This window comes from Oenanthe melanoleuca, chromosome 1 (genome assembly GCF_029582105.1).
Source record: "Oenanthe melanoleuca isolate GR-GAL-2019-014 chromosome 1, OMel1.0, whole genome shotgun sequence".
Classification (NCBI taxonomy): Eukaryota; Metazoa; Chordata; class Aves; order Passeriformes; family Muscicapidae; genus Oenanthe; species Oenanthe melanoleuca.
This window is the reverse complement of record NC_079333.1, coordinates 50,746,242-50,763,112: the sequence shown is the minus strand read 5'-3', so window position 1 is coordinate 50,763,112 and position 16,871 is coordinate 50,746,242.

The window sequence follows — 16,871 nt, the reverse complement described above, 5'->3', positions numbered from 1 at the left end:
AATTCCATAATAGGAGACAGCATTCTTTTCATATTAATGTTCATACAATAGGAATTTTAAACTCCAGCTTTTGGGTTATACTGGGGGGAAAAAGCCTCTTTTAATTGCCACAACAACTTTATTCTATAATTCAATGAACAGGGCTGCTGGTGGACCAACCACAGCGAGTGCAGTGGGTATTTTGAAGGATGATTTCATTCCAAGAAACAGCAAACTGCAAAGCACTGATGTAGTTATGCACTAGCTGATGTCACCCTGACCTCCTCTTCGGATGGGTTACAGGCCTTCAGTTTACCTGCTCTGACCCCAGGGGAAATTCATGCCACCACTCTGCACACTCCTTGTAGCACAGTGAAATACCTACCACTGCTTCTCTAGAGTTATCAGACCAAAAGATGCAAAGGCATTTCCATGCCTTTTGGTGCAAAGGTTTTGCAGAGTGCAACGTGGGGCTGCTCCAGGACCATCCTTGCCATGCATTCCACCAGGGACAGTTTCTGCCTTGCCTGTTCTGGTGCTGCAGAGAAGAACCTGAGGCTTCCAAGATGTCTCCTCTCCTGACTTACCTCTTGCTGGGCAGGTAGAAGTTTTAAAGATAAATTTCTCCTATTGGGGTTTCGACCAGTCTTTGAGTTTTGCACCAAAAATAACCTTGTGGTTTCAAGAGCCCTTGCTATTCTTACCTTAAGGCTGTAGTTTGACCCCTCACTGTAACTCAGACAAATATCTCACTGCTGCCATTGTTGTTAAAGGGTAAGGAGGATGAAGCAACTCTAGGCTTTTCTTCTTTGGGGTGTATAGTAAGAGAAAACACTTGGACCCTCTCCTGGTCTCGTGGTGAAAAGGAACACTTCATTAAAACCTAGTTTTGGCCAGCAGGCCAGTGTTTGCCAGGATGCCTGGTTTTAAGCACTCCAGAGAGATTAATTATATGAAGTGTGTTTCTCACTAGTGGCATCTATAACTGAGATTTCACAGAGGGCTCAGCTGAACCAGACTGTCCAGAGCAGATACAGGGTGTGCCATTACTAGTCACAAGAGTTCACAATGTCCTAACCTAAGGTATAAAATTCAGCTTTGTTTTAAGTGAGTGAAGATGAGCACTGAAAAGGGCAGAAGGCTCAGTATTATTAAAAGGCAAACTGGAACACCCAAAAGAGCAGAAGAGGGCTTGGCCTCCAGAGAGGTTATTCTGTGCCTTGCCTGGTCTGTGGATATCAGTGAGGATTCACATGTATTTGGGATGAAATGACCCTTGGAAGAATGGTGGAGTGGCATTTGAAAACAGGGGAGGAAAACCTCATTAAGCACACACAGGAAAATCTGGTGAATTCCAAGAATGGTCTGGCATGTGTGTCCCCACACAATGTCAGTCTGAAACGGGATGTTCACTAGTGACCATTTTATAATGCTGGTTTGATATTTGGATACTGCCAAATGATAGAGAAAATGGAAATTCTCAGGGTGAATGTGCCTGCAGGAGGGTGTGGCAGTTTTTGTTTTCGAGGCTTGGTGCTTTGGGTAACTGCAGTTTTGAAGTAATAGAGAGGCTGATCTGCGCCATGTTCTCAACTCAGCCTTAGTCAGCTCAGGAGAATTTCTTCTTAAAGGAGAGCTTGCAGAGCAAGGGCTGTGTGAGAATATTTCTTCCTGACAGCTTGGCTGTGCTCTCCAGAACAAGCCTGGCCGTGGTGGCACCGAGCCTCTCCGAAGGCAGTGCATTCTCTGAGTGGAGGGTGGTAGCCCTGGCCCAGGGTGAACTGGGGATGGCCAGCTGGGGAAAGCGCTGGATCAGGGCCTGGCGTGAGTACAGCCCAATCTTGAACAAAGACACTTCCTGCCTGAGTTGAAATGTCTTGCTGTATTTCCCTGCCTTCAAACGAGAGCTGCGTGCACCTGACGTCACTTCCCCGCGGATAACAGGATGAACCTGCACCCACTCTGAAGCAGACATTCCTCTGTGCCACTGGTGGTTGTGCTCTGCAACTGGGCAGGAGATTTTACTGGCCAGGTTGTTTTTGGTAGTTTCTGCTTTCCCCCTCTGCTGAAAGGAAGCAGTGCAGGAACTTGTGGGATGTGCTTGCAGGCACACAGCAGCAATGTGACTCATCAATAGACCAGGCTTTGGGAGCTGGTGCCTGTTACAGCGTGAAGCCAGCCTGCTTCTCCACAGAGCTCCCAAAGGCAGCTGGCTATGTCAAAAGGGCAGAGAATAAAGAGTGTAGTGTAAAATGGAGACACAATTAGGCAAAGATAAAAAGGAAAAAAAAAAAAAAAAACAAACCCCAACAACCCTATAACATTTTTCATCTCTTTACTGAAAGTTCCTTCGGGTGGTGTTTGCTGAAATGAATAGTTCTGCAGCTTGCTGGTGTAAAAGTGGCACACAGAGTTTGCAATAATGCTAGGTTATTTCTAAACATTTGAATGAACAGTATGCACCAAGTTCATCTTAGGATATGTCTTTATCACTTTGTAGTGCTGAGGAAACAGCATTTAATTGATATCTGTATGAACCTGTTCCCTTTAAACCTTCAAGTGTTTCAGCCACATCTTATGTCCTGCACTAAACACTAGTCAGTGAGGAGGAAGAGGCTAATTTATTCCAAGTCATTAATCAGAAACCTTGATACAGTTTTTTTTCCTCCCCAGAGCATTTTAAAGGGAATCTGGTTTAGCACTGTCTGCATTTTGGAACTGGGAAAACTTAGGCACTTCTTTGAAAAGACCAATAAATATTTGGAACCTTTACGATTTCATAAAACCACAGAAAACATGTAAAACTTGGACTATGACACCATTGCTTCTGCTTGTCTAGCAGGTGATACTGCAGTAAGTAATTTGGTTATTTTGAGTTGTGCAGCTGTGCCTGTAGCTGTGGGTTGCTTTTATATCACTGGAAATCTGTTTCCACTCAACAATGGAACTTGGAAGACATGGAGAAAAGTGTATATCAGACATTTGAAAACAAATACTGCCCTCTATTTTGACACTGCTTTAAACATTAGTATTGTTCTGAAATGACCACAAGAGTCAGCAAGACGTAGATTTTAACATTTCTAATTTCACAGTATTCAGAGGTTTTTGCAAATATGATTGCGTCATTTGATTTCTCTACATTTCTTTACATTTCTACAGGGAAGGCAAATTCATGAAAGTGAGTGAGTGCCTTTATTTGGTTCCTACTTTTTACCTGTGCTGCCCACAGCTGTGTTCACATATCATGGATGGCAAGGTTAAGTTATAAACACAATTTATACTGTTGCCCAGGTTTATCACCACTTAGTTATAATTCAAGGTCATAATCTGCTTATCATTTATCATGTAACAATACCAAGAAAATAGTCTCTGCAAGCATAAATAAGAATAACATTAACACTAGTAATTCACCACACTGAAGAACCCATACTTGGAAAAATCTTTGCATATTTTTCCACATTTCCAAGCATTCATTAAAAATAATCCCAAGCAAACCTGTTTCTGCTCACTTCACAGGACAAGTGTCAGGCTGCTCTGTTTCTGGACATCCTAAACAGTTTGCAAGACCAATGGCTTAGAGTTCCTATGCCTTTGGTACTGACATTCAGTAGAGAAAATTCCTCAAAGTATCCAGAAATACTTTGTTGTAAGCTGTGCTGAGTCTTGACACTACCACATAATAAAATGAGCAAGTCAGCTGCTAGGAGAAAATCTTACTCATGAGTAGTTAGTTACCTGATATGACAAATGACAAGGTTTGAAACAGATTAGTCAACCAGTCATCATCTTGGTTCCTCCTTCCAACAATTTTCAGAGTGATTCTGTGATTATCTAAAATTATATTTTGTCCATAAGCAATATTTGGTTGAGACTGGTAATCTCAGGACTTTTTTCCTTCTTTTGCTCTTCAGAACATAGCTAATTTTCAGTGTTCACAATGGAGGACATATCCTTTGAATAAGGCTATTTATCTTTCATGTACTTCACAGCTTCTACTTCATTTTTATCTTCCTTGAAGGAGACCTTTTTTTCAGTATCTGTTTGTCACTGGAACCGGAGAAAATTTACATTGACAAGATCTGTAATATTGCACTAGTAAGCAACTTAAACCTAGATGCCTTCCCTGGAGTGAATGAAATGGTGTGATTATACTATATATTTGTGTGCCCTTGTGATTTATCTCCTTTTATAGTCTGCTGTTCCCTCTAGTTCCCTTGAGATAACTTAATGTTACCCACGGAGGAGCATGTCCCAGCCCATCTGCTTGTGGGGTGTGACAATGATATGCATCTGAATGATGAGTTCAGTGAAATGGGACCCAAGCAGTCACTGTAACCCTCACACTCTTGGCATTTATTCCAGATTAATCTGTGTCAGACCTATGTTGATTAGTTGCCTTCACAATGAAGGACAGGAGGAGATATTCCTGAACTTGTGAATTTTCTGAGGATATTCAGAATGGACTGCCAAAAGAAATTATGATCTCTTTTAAAAGAATAAACTCCCCAAAACATTTGATAGGGCAGGAGCAGTAGGTTTTCCTTGGGCAGGTATTTTCCTTTAATTATCATGTAATTTGTTTAGACAATTTATTAAGGATGTGTTGGAAGGCAAGTTAGAAGTGAAATTATTTTCCTAGTTTAAAAACAGCTTGTTTAACATTTATTCATGCAGGGCTGGGCCTCCAGATGGTATAAATTGGCATAGATCCATTTAATTTAGTGGATCTATGCCAATTTCCAGCAGCTGACAATCTTGTCCAATAAGTCACTTTTAGACCCATGACTTAGGTTCAGTGCTAGAAAGATTGAAACATTCAGCCCCTGCAGTGATGACCAAAAATTCTTAACTTTACCAGAATGAAACATTCTTTATCAGTGATCATCACAGAGCTCAGTGAGCACATGCACAATCTACTCAGAACAGACAAAATGCCCTTTTTTCCCATCTACCTTTCATTACTGGTGATGTTATGGCTAGAGGTGTGCTTCACCTTAGCCTTAGAGGTCAACATGATAAGTTTTATTTATTTAATAGCAGGGCTCTGCATGGTGAGCCTGTGAATACAGGGGTTGTGAATTTTGCTCCCTCCAGTACATAAACTGGAAGTTACCAATTGAGTTATGCCCCTTAGTCCATATATGGATCTGGCCCAAATGATATATTTGTTTTAGGAATTCATCTAACCATCAGAGCAATTCTTACTTCATCATCTCATCTACTATTGTACACAACTTCAGACATTTGTTGTGTTGTAGAGGTCTATTGTCAAGGCAATGACATTCAGACTACAGATATCAGACTCCTCTATGATAAAATTGGGATGAATTGGCACCTGAACCAAAACTCTGAGAAAGCAGAAGAGACAGAAGTCTCAACTGCTTTAGAATAATAAATAGAATAACACTTAGATGTTTGGAATCATGTGTTTCCTCACTAAAAGTTACTGCTGTTGAATGCCTGGTGGGTTGCCCTGGGTGGCAGCTAAATATCCACCCAGCTGCTCCCTCAGTCTCCCAAGTGGGATGGGGGGAAGAAAATAGGAAAAAGAGAAGCGAGAAAACTCATGGACCTAAATAAAGACACTGCTTTGGGTGTTGAAAAGCAAAGATGACAAACATTCAAACACTCCCCTTCCTAGAATTTTGCTATTGATATCACCAGATTACACTCAGTCCCTTTGGCAAAGCAACAGGCAGCACAGGACATTATGTGCAAGGGTGTAGGAATTTCTTTCTGCCACTTCTTGTTCCTTACTCTTCCCCTGTTCCTCTTTCCTTCTTACCCTTTTCCTGTGCTCTGGTGTGGGTCCTCCATGGGCTACAGGCTGCTCATGGAGTTCCTGCTGTGGCATGAGTGTCCCTTAGGGTGCTGTTGTGGAGTCAGCTAGAGCTGGCTGGGACTGGCACAGGGCAGCCCTTTACCTTCTCCCACAGGTCACCCCTGCAGCACTGCCTTCCTCCTCCCCCCTGCTACCAAGGTCTTGCCAAGGACATCCAATACAATGTATAAGCTTCTTTCTTAGCTGACCAGAACACCTAAGACGGGTCATTGTGCAGTAGGAATAACACTACACTCTTTATTTATTCACTGCATTAAAGGTCTGTGGTAGGGTATCTCTAGAGACAGGATATGGGACCACTGTATCCATGGTCTGACTCTGTATGTTATGCTAATTTACCTAATGCCATGTTGCCCTACTTTATTTCAATCTTCCACTGAGAATGATGGGGATTCCAGAGGCTGCATAGAATCAAGCAGAGGAATGCACAGCAGTCTTTGGAAGTGGAGAAGCATGGTCCCCTCCTGGGACCATGGAGGTGGCAGTGTTCACACCAAACAGCTCCAGGGTAAGGCTACAGTAACACATAATTTTCATTTGTTAATCATAATGCTGGAATGAATAAAGAAATCATAAAACCTTTTTCCATCTTCATCCCCATGACCAAAAATCTCCACCATTTCAATAACATTAATCTGCTCAGTTATTAAGCTGTTGAATGAGTGGATTTTATTTCTCTCAGCCTATTTTCTACTCCTCTTCTAGCTTTAATAGCTATCTGCTTAATATGAGAGTTGTTCCATTTCATTACCTTCCTCCTGGTTTTTTTCTTGAGGTGGAACTAATGCAATGCAAATTGTGTTGCCTGTCTCTGATTTTTCTATTAAGCAACTTAGAATTCTGTACAGACTGTGTTGTTGACTGCAGAGCTAGAAATATATTTGAATTTATGATGAAATCCTGGAGCTTGCAGTATATCAAGTTTGGTGGATTTTTTTTTTCAAACAAGTAATAATATTCAATGATATTCTAGTCTTTGATGGAGGCCTTTTCTGCGAAGTGTGTTATACACACATTTCAGTTCTTTTATTTCCTGATGCAATTCCATAGCAGCTGCCATATAAAATTTATGACATAGAGCTAAGCCCAGTAAAAGCTCAGCTGGGCACTAAAGCTGCAACAGAGCAATGTGAACAAGTTCACAGACACTGTTGAACTGCAGTCTGGGGTTGGCAAAACCAAAAGTAGGAAATGGTTGATGGAGTTGTATCACACCAGAAGCACTGGGAAGGTAACTATTGGCAAATACTGGTGCCTGGAGAGCTAGAGTTACTTCAGCAATCAGAGCAATTTCCTCTTCAAGGAAAGAGGAAATAATTTTTGGATTAAGCCCTGCAACGTGTGTATGCTTTTCTAAGTATGTAGTCTGTGCTGGAGATGCTGCAAATATTTCTGCTTTTAAAAACTATGAATGAGACTTGGTGTGTGTCTTCACTAAGGCTTGGGAAGATTTTGTTCCTCTCTTTTGCTTTTATTTCACTGTATAAAATTTAGAGGAATTTTCTAGCCTGTTTTGTTCAATGGCCTGATCAATAATATCAAAAATATGACTCTTTTCACCTCTGTCTTAAAAACAGAGTTTCTTTACCCCTAGTATTTTGAAAGAGGGGATGTTCTGCAGTCTTATTTTTTTGATGGTTAAATTCTTTATTCCCAAGTGACATTTTCAATGTATGCATAGCCAGACTCTCTCCATTTATAAATCAGTTATTCTTTCCCTGCAGCAAATACAAAAATGTAAGATGTTTTCCCTTGAGATGTTTTCTGCCCTTTTTTCAGAAAGCAATACTACCTCTAGTCCACCTTTGCTTTAATGCTGGGCCAAACTCTGTCTGATCTACAATAGTGGTGATCTTCCTGGAAGCAATAGAAGAGACTGATGTAGTTCTATAGTCACATCTGGGCTGTCTTCTCCTAAATGAAGCAGCAGCTGACTTTTTTTTGGTTTTGTATTGTTTTAATATTTTCTGCTGGCTTAGCTCATCTCAAAATTTGGCAATTCCTATGCTTTCCCTGTACTCTGTCTGCTGAGAACTTGCTTTGCTGATTGATCATTTTTCTTTTGTTTTCCCTGTAGCCTTCTCCTTATATGTTGCAGAGGAATGGATTTACCAGTTAAAGTGTCTAAACCTCTCCTAAAAGTTGATTTCCTTCCTTGAAATATGAGCATCATCACCTGGATTAAACCTTAACTCCTTTTCTAGAATGCTCCCCTCATTCTTACATAGAGATGCCTGTCGGAAAATGAGTAGAAGTCACCATTTTAGGAAAGGGAAACTCTAAGGAGGTTTAGAAATACAGAAGAAACAAGATGTGTAGAATACAGGAATTTACAATGCAGCAATAAACATTATTCAGGTTACTATTTCCAGGAAGTAAGTTTTTGACTTTGTAGGAAAACCTACAGAAGTGTTAGACCATGAACATATTTGGTAACAGTGTCTGAAAGAAAAGCCTCAGGGCAAACCTGACTTGTGAATACTCTGTGACACTGAAGAGAACCTCAAATAACCCTCATGATTCAGGAAATATCAGAGGATACAGATGTTGCATTAATGAATTTGTTGAATACATGGAAGGAGGATGAGCCTGATTCTTGAATGGGACAATCCACTTCATCAGAAGAGAAATAATGATGAGAAAAACCCTAAAGAAAATACATCTATTCTTGTGCTGAGTTCAGGAAAAGAAATAATCTATCTATCTGTCTATCTATCTATCTATCTATCTATCTATCTATCTATCTATCTATCTATCTATCTATTTCTTTTAAAGATCTCATTCTTATATGTCAGTGACATAGTCAACTTCCAGAGAAACTCAGAGAAGTTCTGTAAGGACTGAGATGGTCAAACCCATCATCTTCAAGCAATAACACAGGGTGATTATTTTTTTAAAAGAACATGTGTAGAGGCTTTTATTTAGGTAAATGAATGGGTGGTCTGGGAAAGCTGACTTTGTTTCATCCTGGAGTCGTGTTAGAGGCCATTGCATGTTTCCTTGTTGTGAGGATGAAAAGGCTGTGCAATGTATGAAATTCAAAGCTGAGTGAGCAGATAAAACACAAGAGGAAAGATATCAGCAGACTACTTTCCTATTTGGATTATGTATGTCTTCAATCTCATTTCAACACTTAGGAGATGATCCAGATGCAATCTTTGGCTGAGAAATTTCATATACAGACTGATGTGGGGAGGCTTTCTATTTTGGAGCAGTTTGTTTATTCTTTCTCCTAGTATCCACCACTGGCTATTCTCAGAAAATGTTTGCCAAATTCACTCTTTGTCTGGCCAAGTGCAGCTGTTCTGATACTGCATTCTCAACATTCCTTGAGGATGGATGTCTCCAGACTTGGTCTGTGTGAGGAGCTACAATGCCTCTTAGAAGGAGCATTTTCAGCATCTGCAGAAAGTCAGCTCAGCCATGAGTTGTGCTGCCTATGGGTCCCAAATGTCAGGATTACATTTTGGAACTGGAGCTTGCAGGATGGGAATGCAGAGGCCCTTCTACAGAGTCCAAACCCAAAACTCAGGCAGCTTTTAAGGGACACTGGGAGGAAATACAAAGCAGTCTAAGGAGAGCTGGAGAAATGCACCTGATGTCTTACAAGCTCATGACCCAGATTTTTTTTGGCTTACGTTACAGGCCAGCACTGAGACCTCTCAGGACTCATTTGTCCTGAAAGGACTTGTAGCACAAGAGTTTTAAACCAGTACAATATACTGTGGCAATTGGTGTAGGAAGCTGCTTTTGTGCATGAATGATTAGTTTGACAAGCTCTGACTCATGCTGAAACCTCTGGGAATACTTGGAGAAGTAACAGGTTGCTAGCATGGGCAAAGATTTGAAATTTGCATCTACTGCCCCCTAACTTTGTACTTGTCTGGGATAATTTTTATGAGTCATTGCTGGTTTTGCCACTCATAAATACTGTTATTCTCCCACAAAAACTCATGCCACTTAATTCTTATGTCAACAATTTGTAATTCAGATATCACACAAATATATATATATATATGATCAAATATAATGTTTAAGATAGCTGTTTAAAATAAATTTCTGAGGCATACTGAGCTACATAAATAAAACCAAAACTCTAGCATTTTTGCTAACTTCCCACATATTTCATTATTTTAGTACTTTTTGAATGGATTTCTGATCCATATTGATTAAAAAAAATGTGAGCAAATAGGTCAAATCCTTGCTGAAACATTGTCAGGGCAAAACATGTAAGGCATTGATTTCTACCAAAATTCACATTGTGTTTTTTAACCATATTTGAAAGAATGGGGACTTTTTTCCCAGCTGAACCCCAGGGATGTATGTCAGTGATGCTCTATACCTGACATGGAATTTAGGTGCCAGATACCTGACAACAGTGCTCTGACTCTCCAGTATAAGTATCTCATTGATGTTTCCCTTTACTTTGGAATAAAGCTGGTTTTAAAAATCTGACTCTGGTGTGAAAATTATCCTATCTGATGCTTGATGTTGAAAGAACATAATCAAGCCTGCCAATTTATACTACAGTGAAAAAATAGAGATTATTTGAGGTTCAAAACAATGGAGATAAAACTATGGTTCCTATGTTGATGTTTCCATGACTTTTGACCTGAACAACGGGTGACACCCTGTAAGAAATGCCAGGACAATATCACAGTCCTAATTAGAGGCTGCTGTTTTACTTTGAGAGAATTTTTATATTATTATTTAATTTTTAAAAATCCAGGTGGAGGAAATTGCTAGAGGCAGGTTATGATTTTAATCATGTAGGGCATATATTTTTGTACCTTGGTATAATGAAGTGACCAACACACCAAAACAAAGCATGTTATAGGTACTCTGCTCACTGGAGATGCTACAGTAGTGTTGCAGTGCTGCTTCCTTGGCAGGTGTCTGAAGTGGAGGTGCACTGCTGTACAGAGAGATCTCAAACCCAAGTCTTTGAAGCCAGAGAGACACTTGGTTTCCATTAAAACAATCCTTGGCTTCAGAGGGCATTCAGCCACCTGAGTACCTCTGAGAATTGACACCCAAGTGACCTATCCAAAGTCACAAAGGGAAGCAGAGGCAAAGCAAAGGCCTCTCACATCACTGATTTGTGCTCTAAGTAGCACTCACCTTCTTGTTCAGTAACAAGAGCATCTCCAGCCAGGAGTTCAGCATCATGAAGGACTTGACAAGTAAGCTGTTTGATGGGAACAAACAACACAAAATTAAAGACCAGAAATAAGCAAAAAAGCAGAGCATAAGAGCATAATGTAAATTCCTTTTTAAGGCCAGTAAGCTTAGTGAAAAAACATGGGTCATTACAGGTTTCCCATCTGCTCTTTTTTGAACTTGTTAACTTTTAGTGTCGTCACACAGAAGAGAGAAGCAATCATTGCCTTTGCTATTCATTATATTTTTTGCCTCTACCTTTCCTGACAAAAAAGAAAGAACTACAGAAGCTGTGTCTCATAGGTATAATCAGCCTGATTTCAGATTGCAGACCCTCAGTCTCATTCTGCTGCTTACAAGTTCTCTGTCTGGTGTTGTCTTCTTGTAAATGTGCTTACACACCAACAAAACCACCTCTCAGTCTACTTTTAGAGACTCTCAAGAGGTAGATCTTGCTAAGACTCTTACCATGAGGCACTTTCTCCAGTCCTTGAATAATTTTTGTAGCTCCCTCATCAATGTCATCTACATATTTTACTGGAAGCAGTTCTGTATTAGACATTAGATTATTGTCAGAATGCTGCAGAACATTTTATTGGTCATCCACCTCTGCAGAAACATTTATTCAATGGCCAGCATCCATCTCTACTCAAGACTGCTTCAGATCTTCCCTCCGCTAATCTTTTGCCCATTTATCATCACTTTCTTCATATTACCATGGAATAATTTAGCTTGGAAGAGATCTCTGGAGATCACCTAATCTAACCTGCACTCAAAACAAGGTTAGCTTTAAATTTAGAGTCAGCTATTGTGCAGTGCTGCTCTTTAGAGTGTGTTATGCTAAGTCAAACACATTATGGTTATTCTATTTTACCTTCACCAACCAAACAATGCTTCAGTGAGGATATGAACTCTGAAGTTCCTTCTATACCTATTTTTCTATGTTTCTAATGACCTGAAAGTTGTTTGACAAAACCTATTCTCCATCATCCAGTGGACTGACATTTATTGTATTTCCCATTAACTGAACCTCATAGCAACAAGTAAACAGGAAACTATTTGGTGGGAAAATTTGCACTCATTTAGAAACAAAGGAGTGTTTGCTCTGCAGCACTCTTCTTTTGTTTCCCTCCCTTTTCTATGATAATTGTGATTTTTCTATTAGTTTCTCAGCATTTCCTTCCCCTTGTAACTCTTAAACTTCTTACTGTTTGTATTTCATCAGTGCTCTCTTTGGAGATCTCAGGAGTGAGCTTACATAAAATGACTAATGTTCACAATGCACAGCCTGTGCCATGTGCTAGCTTTAGAGCCTCAGGTGTTTTAGCTAGATCCATATAACACTGGTATACACTGCACTTTATGTTTTTGAGAAATTACACTTAGTTTTGGGGAAGAACCAATGCAGAATCATCTTCATGATCACAGTCCAAGCAATGTCACAAAGTGAGATGTGCTGATATATATATGCTTCATATACCTGTCTGTATTAATTTTGTGCTTCATCCCATAAACATTGTTTTCAGACCTCTGAATGTGTGGAAGCTGAACTTTAGTTTAATAGATCAGTTGACTACTACTGTAGTGACCTACAGTGAGGGAGACTCCAAATGCAAAATGTTCTTTATGGAATGTGTATGAAGGACCCATGAATGTATTAAGTGGCTTAATTTATACAAGTACACATGGAACCTATGCATCCTATAACAGGCTTATTTTGCCCTTTCTAGTTCTGTTTCTAGTCTGCAATAAAGCAAATTCATTCCTTTTCACAATCCCTTTTTTAAAAGACCACTTCCTTTTGAAATCCTCTCCATCTTCCTTCATTCCAGATGATCAGTGAGAAAAAATCCCAGGTAATTGCCCAACTTTTAAGTTAGGCAATTTTAAGTATCATTCTCTTCAATAATATTAAATTACATTAAGAGTACTCAGAGAAAAGGATGGAGGTAGATGAGTTTGGAGCAGAAAGGCCAAGAAGATAAAAAGATGGAGCTGTTCTTTGATGACCACAGCAGTTCCAGCATTCTTTCCAATCATTATTGCAGATTTTGGCTTTTTTTAAGTGCTAGGTCTAACCTGTGCTATACACTTCAGGGAGGATGGAAAAGATTAAGTAGATTCTCATCAGCTGTTGGTTCTGACATTAAGCCACTTGTTTAACATCCCGAAATTTTCCAGCAGTGTTAATAGAAATTAATCAGATCCCAGTTTATGTTTTTAACTTTGCAACAGGGTCAAAAATGTTCTTACAGCTTTTGAATATCTGTGGCAAGGACAAAAGCTTGTCATCATGGTACACCAGTGGAAGAGGCTGATAGATTCTGTGCCTGGTAACGACCAGAAAAAAGCTGTAATTATAAAGCTAAAGGGGAAAAATGCTTGTTGCTCAGAAGTGGTAGGCTTTCTCCTTGTGGTTGTAGAGCAGAATTTCTATTAGCACAGCACTGTTCATTTGTTACCTCCAAAAGCAAGAGCAAGCAAGTTTAGACTTGAATTTCTTTCATTTTATATAGACCAGAGGCACAGTATTACTGGAAGGTTTTTAAATGCTGGATGTGCCACAAGGATGTGAGGCATGAGAAAGGGTGTGTTTTGGAGAACTGTAGCTGAGCTGGGTAAGGGCCACTGGCCAGCTTCCTTTTCACACCAAAAGTGCAGCTGCCTTGTCGTGCAGACCTAAGGCCAGCTCCAGACTCAAGCTGCTAATAATATGTTATTTTTCTCCTTCAGGCCCCTTTACAGCTTTAATTAAATTGTACTTGCATTTGCAAAGTTTCGCTTCCCGGCATGTGCAGTTTTGTCCGTTCAAATGCTTTTATGGCAGTAGAAAAATTACAGATCTGCCTTACTGCACTTGTTAGGGCATGGGCCCAAAGCTCATCTCAGGAAACTCCTTGGAGTCAGTGCAGCCACAGAAGTCTTCAACCCACAGATGGTTTGCCCAGCAGAAAAAGATGGGAAGGACAAAAGAGTGGGAAAAGGAGAGTAAGGTTACAATAATTTATTTTTCAGTCCAGGTTCACAAAAGAAAGGAATAACAGACCATAAGCAACAGGGTTAATGGACCATCTACTGCAATACCATTCAGTCTCTGTGCAATCACAGTCTACTCTACCCCACAAAGCTTCTAAAAACTTTGACCTCTGTCAAAATATCTTTATCTCTTATAGAAATGATGCTGAGTTTCCACTTACATGATCATTCAAACCTTGGCACAGAGTAAAGTGACCGAATTGTTTACCTTTGGATGCACATAGAGCACAATTGGATTGCAATGAGTTTCAGGAACTGGCAACCAGAGTATATTTGAGGTAAGTGACCTAGAAACAAACTTGGTATCTCATTACTGTAAGCCATCCAGAATGTTTTACTTAGTGGGACAATTTGTGGCCCATCCTGCTTTCAGAAACTGCCAAATTCTAATAGTTTTTGACACTGACCTACGGAACGTTTAGCTGACACTTTAAATGAGGAACATGACTAAAATAACAGAGAAAGCTTTAATTATATGGGATTATTCTTAACATGTACTAAATTTTCCATAACCTCAGACTTTAGGGCTCAGCATTTCTGATTTCAGTAGTTTGCAGTCAGATAATGTGATGTCTGTGAGCAGGAGGGATAAATTTAGATCTGAAATGAATGACATACATTGTAATGAGGTGCAGGCAAGGTAAGGCATCATCAGCAAAGAGTTATTTAGATGGAGATGAACTGAAGTTTGTCCAGGAAAGATGTGGCAAAACAGTGTGTTTGAGAACAGATATTCCCATCACTTAAGGAAATCATAAACAGGTGTTCTATTCTAGATAATGTTGAGAATGGTTGGTAAGTATGTTTCATTGTGTAAGTGGAAAGGATATGGCAGAACTAAACATGTGGAATTAAGGAACCTGGCAGCTCCATGTTGAAGGAAGACATGGCAAAGAAAGATATTTACTTTGCAGATCTGTTATAATATTTTAATAGAAGAACTATGCTTCCAGATAGGATGAATTATATAAAAATTTTGTTAGGTTTTTTCTGGGCCTCCCAAAAAAATTACAATTGGGAATCAAATGCCTGGTGCTCCTAAGAGACAGACAAGTCAGTTTGATCATAAGAAACCAGTTGTGTTCTTGAGTGCTAAAGAACAGGAAGAAAAAAGTCCTAAATATTAATTTTAATAATTTTAATAACTTTTAAAAATACATTTCATATTCACTTATTTTTCCTATCTGTGTTTGGTGTAATTATCAGTTGTCTTAATATTCATAAATGTTGTTTTAGATTAGGGTTATGGGCAGTATGCACATATCATATTATGTGACATTACTAATCTGGTCAAGAATCTACATTGTCCCTTACCAGATGAATTTTCAAATAATATGGAGGCAGTGATTCTTAATAAATCTGAGATAAAAAGTCATGTCAAAAATGTCGTTCTTCAGAGAAGAAATAATTTGAGAACTTCTGTAATGACTGCTGTCTCAGTTGAGTAACAAAGCTGAAAACTGAGCAGCCAACCTCCCCCTTCCTTCTGTGCCGGGGGTGTCATTAGCTGACTTTCAGTAGTGACACAGAAAGTCAAGAACCACCTATCTACTATCAGGAGGTTTTCCCTGCAGGAGCTCATGCAAAAAGCACTGGGTGACTATTAGATGATTCACAGTTATCGCTGTCTGAGTCACGCATCCCACTGAGTGGGCGAGGCTACGAACTCCTTTGTCTCCTGACACCCTGATTTGCCACCAGAAAATTTACCTGGAGCTGCCACAGATCCGTGTGAGGAAGGGATGTGGCAGAAGGTCCGAGGAACAGAGTTACTCATGGATGGTCTGCTGTTTAAAGACAGACCTGGAGGGGAATTTGTGCTTAGCTGGAGCTGGCTGGCCATTTGCTGCAAGGTTCAGTGCCTTTGGCGCTTGGCTGTGGTGGAGGCAGTGAGGAGCCTGGTACAGGTGTGACTCTGAGAACGCCTGATGGAGAGCTTCTTGCAGCTAAATACAACATAACCAAGTTTTATTCTCAAAAAAATGAGCTTGAGCTATCTCTGTTCATTCTGAAAATGTGGGATGGCTTCTGAGACATGAAATTGAATATAAGGAACAACAAGCATCAGCTCAATGGCAGAGACAGGGAAGTAGTCATCCAAACCAGCCTGCAATGCTCAGGTTCTTGACCTGTGCCACTAGACACATGTCAGAGTGGAGGGAAAGCTTGCTGAGCAGCCTGTGGAGTCCAGGAGTGGTGCAATGATCAGAGAGGTGAGGGAGACATGTTAGAAATTCTGGAGGAACAACAGGCTTTGCTGTGCAGGCTGTTGTCATGCTCGCATTTGGACTGACCCAATGGTCAAGAGCTCCTTTCTGGAGTAGGAAATGCACTTCCTATAGATGTCAGGAAGAGCAATGCTGTTCCAGACATTAACTCCTGCATATACATGCTGGCAGAGGAACCAGAGCTGGAAACCTTTGCCTAGCATCAATTTGCACTGTAGTCACTTACTAAAATTGGGGGGGAAAAGCAAACTGCAGAGTACATCATGAACAGTGGGCAAACAGCATCCTTCACCTGCAGCAGTTGTCTGGGAGGGGAAGTGAGATTTTCCATGAGGATGTAACAAATTTCTTTTTGGTTGGGTTTTTGTTTCTGGGCCTGGGTTTTTTGTGGGGAGGGGATGGGGTGACTATAGTGCTTTTTGTAAGTTTTGCTAAAATAAACATTTGTAATTTATATCAAACTTAGCAGCCATATTTTGTGGCTCCTCTGAGGTCTTCAGAGCCACAGTATCTGGCATCTTGTGGCTAAACTAAATCTTCTACTACTGAGGTTTCATCTCCTTCTCTAAACCTGTAGAATGCAAAATGATATGTAGGTTGTTTGCATCTGTTTGTAACTATTTTGA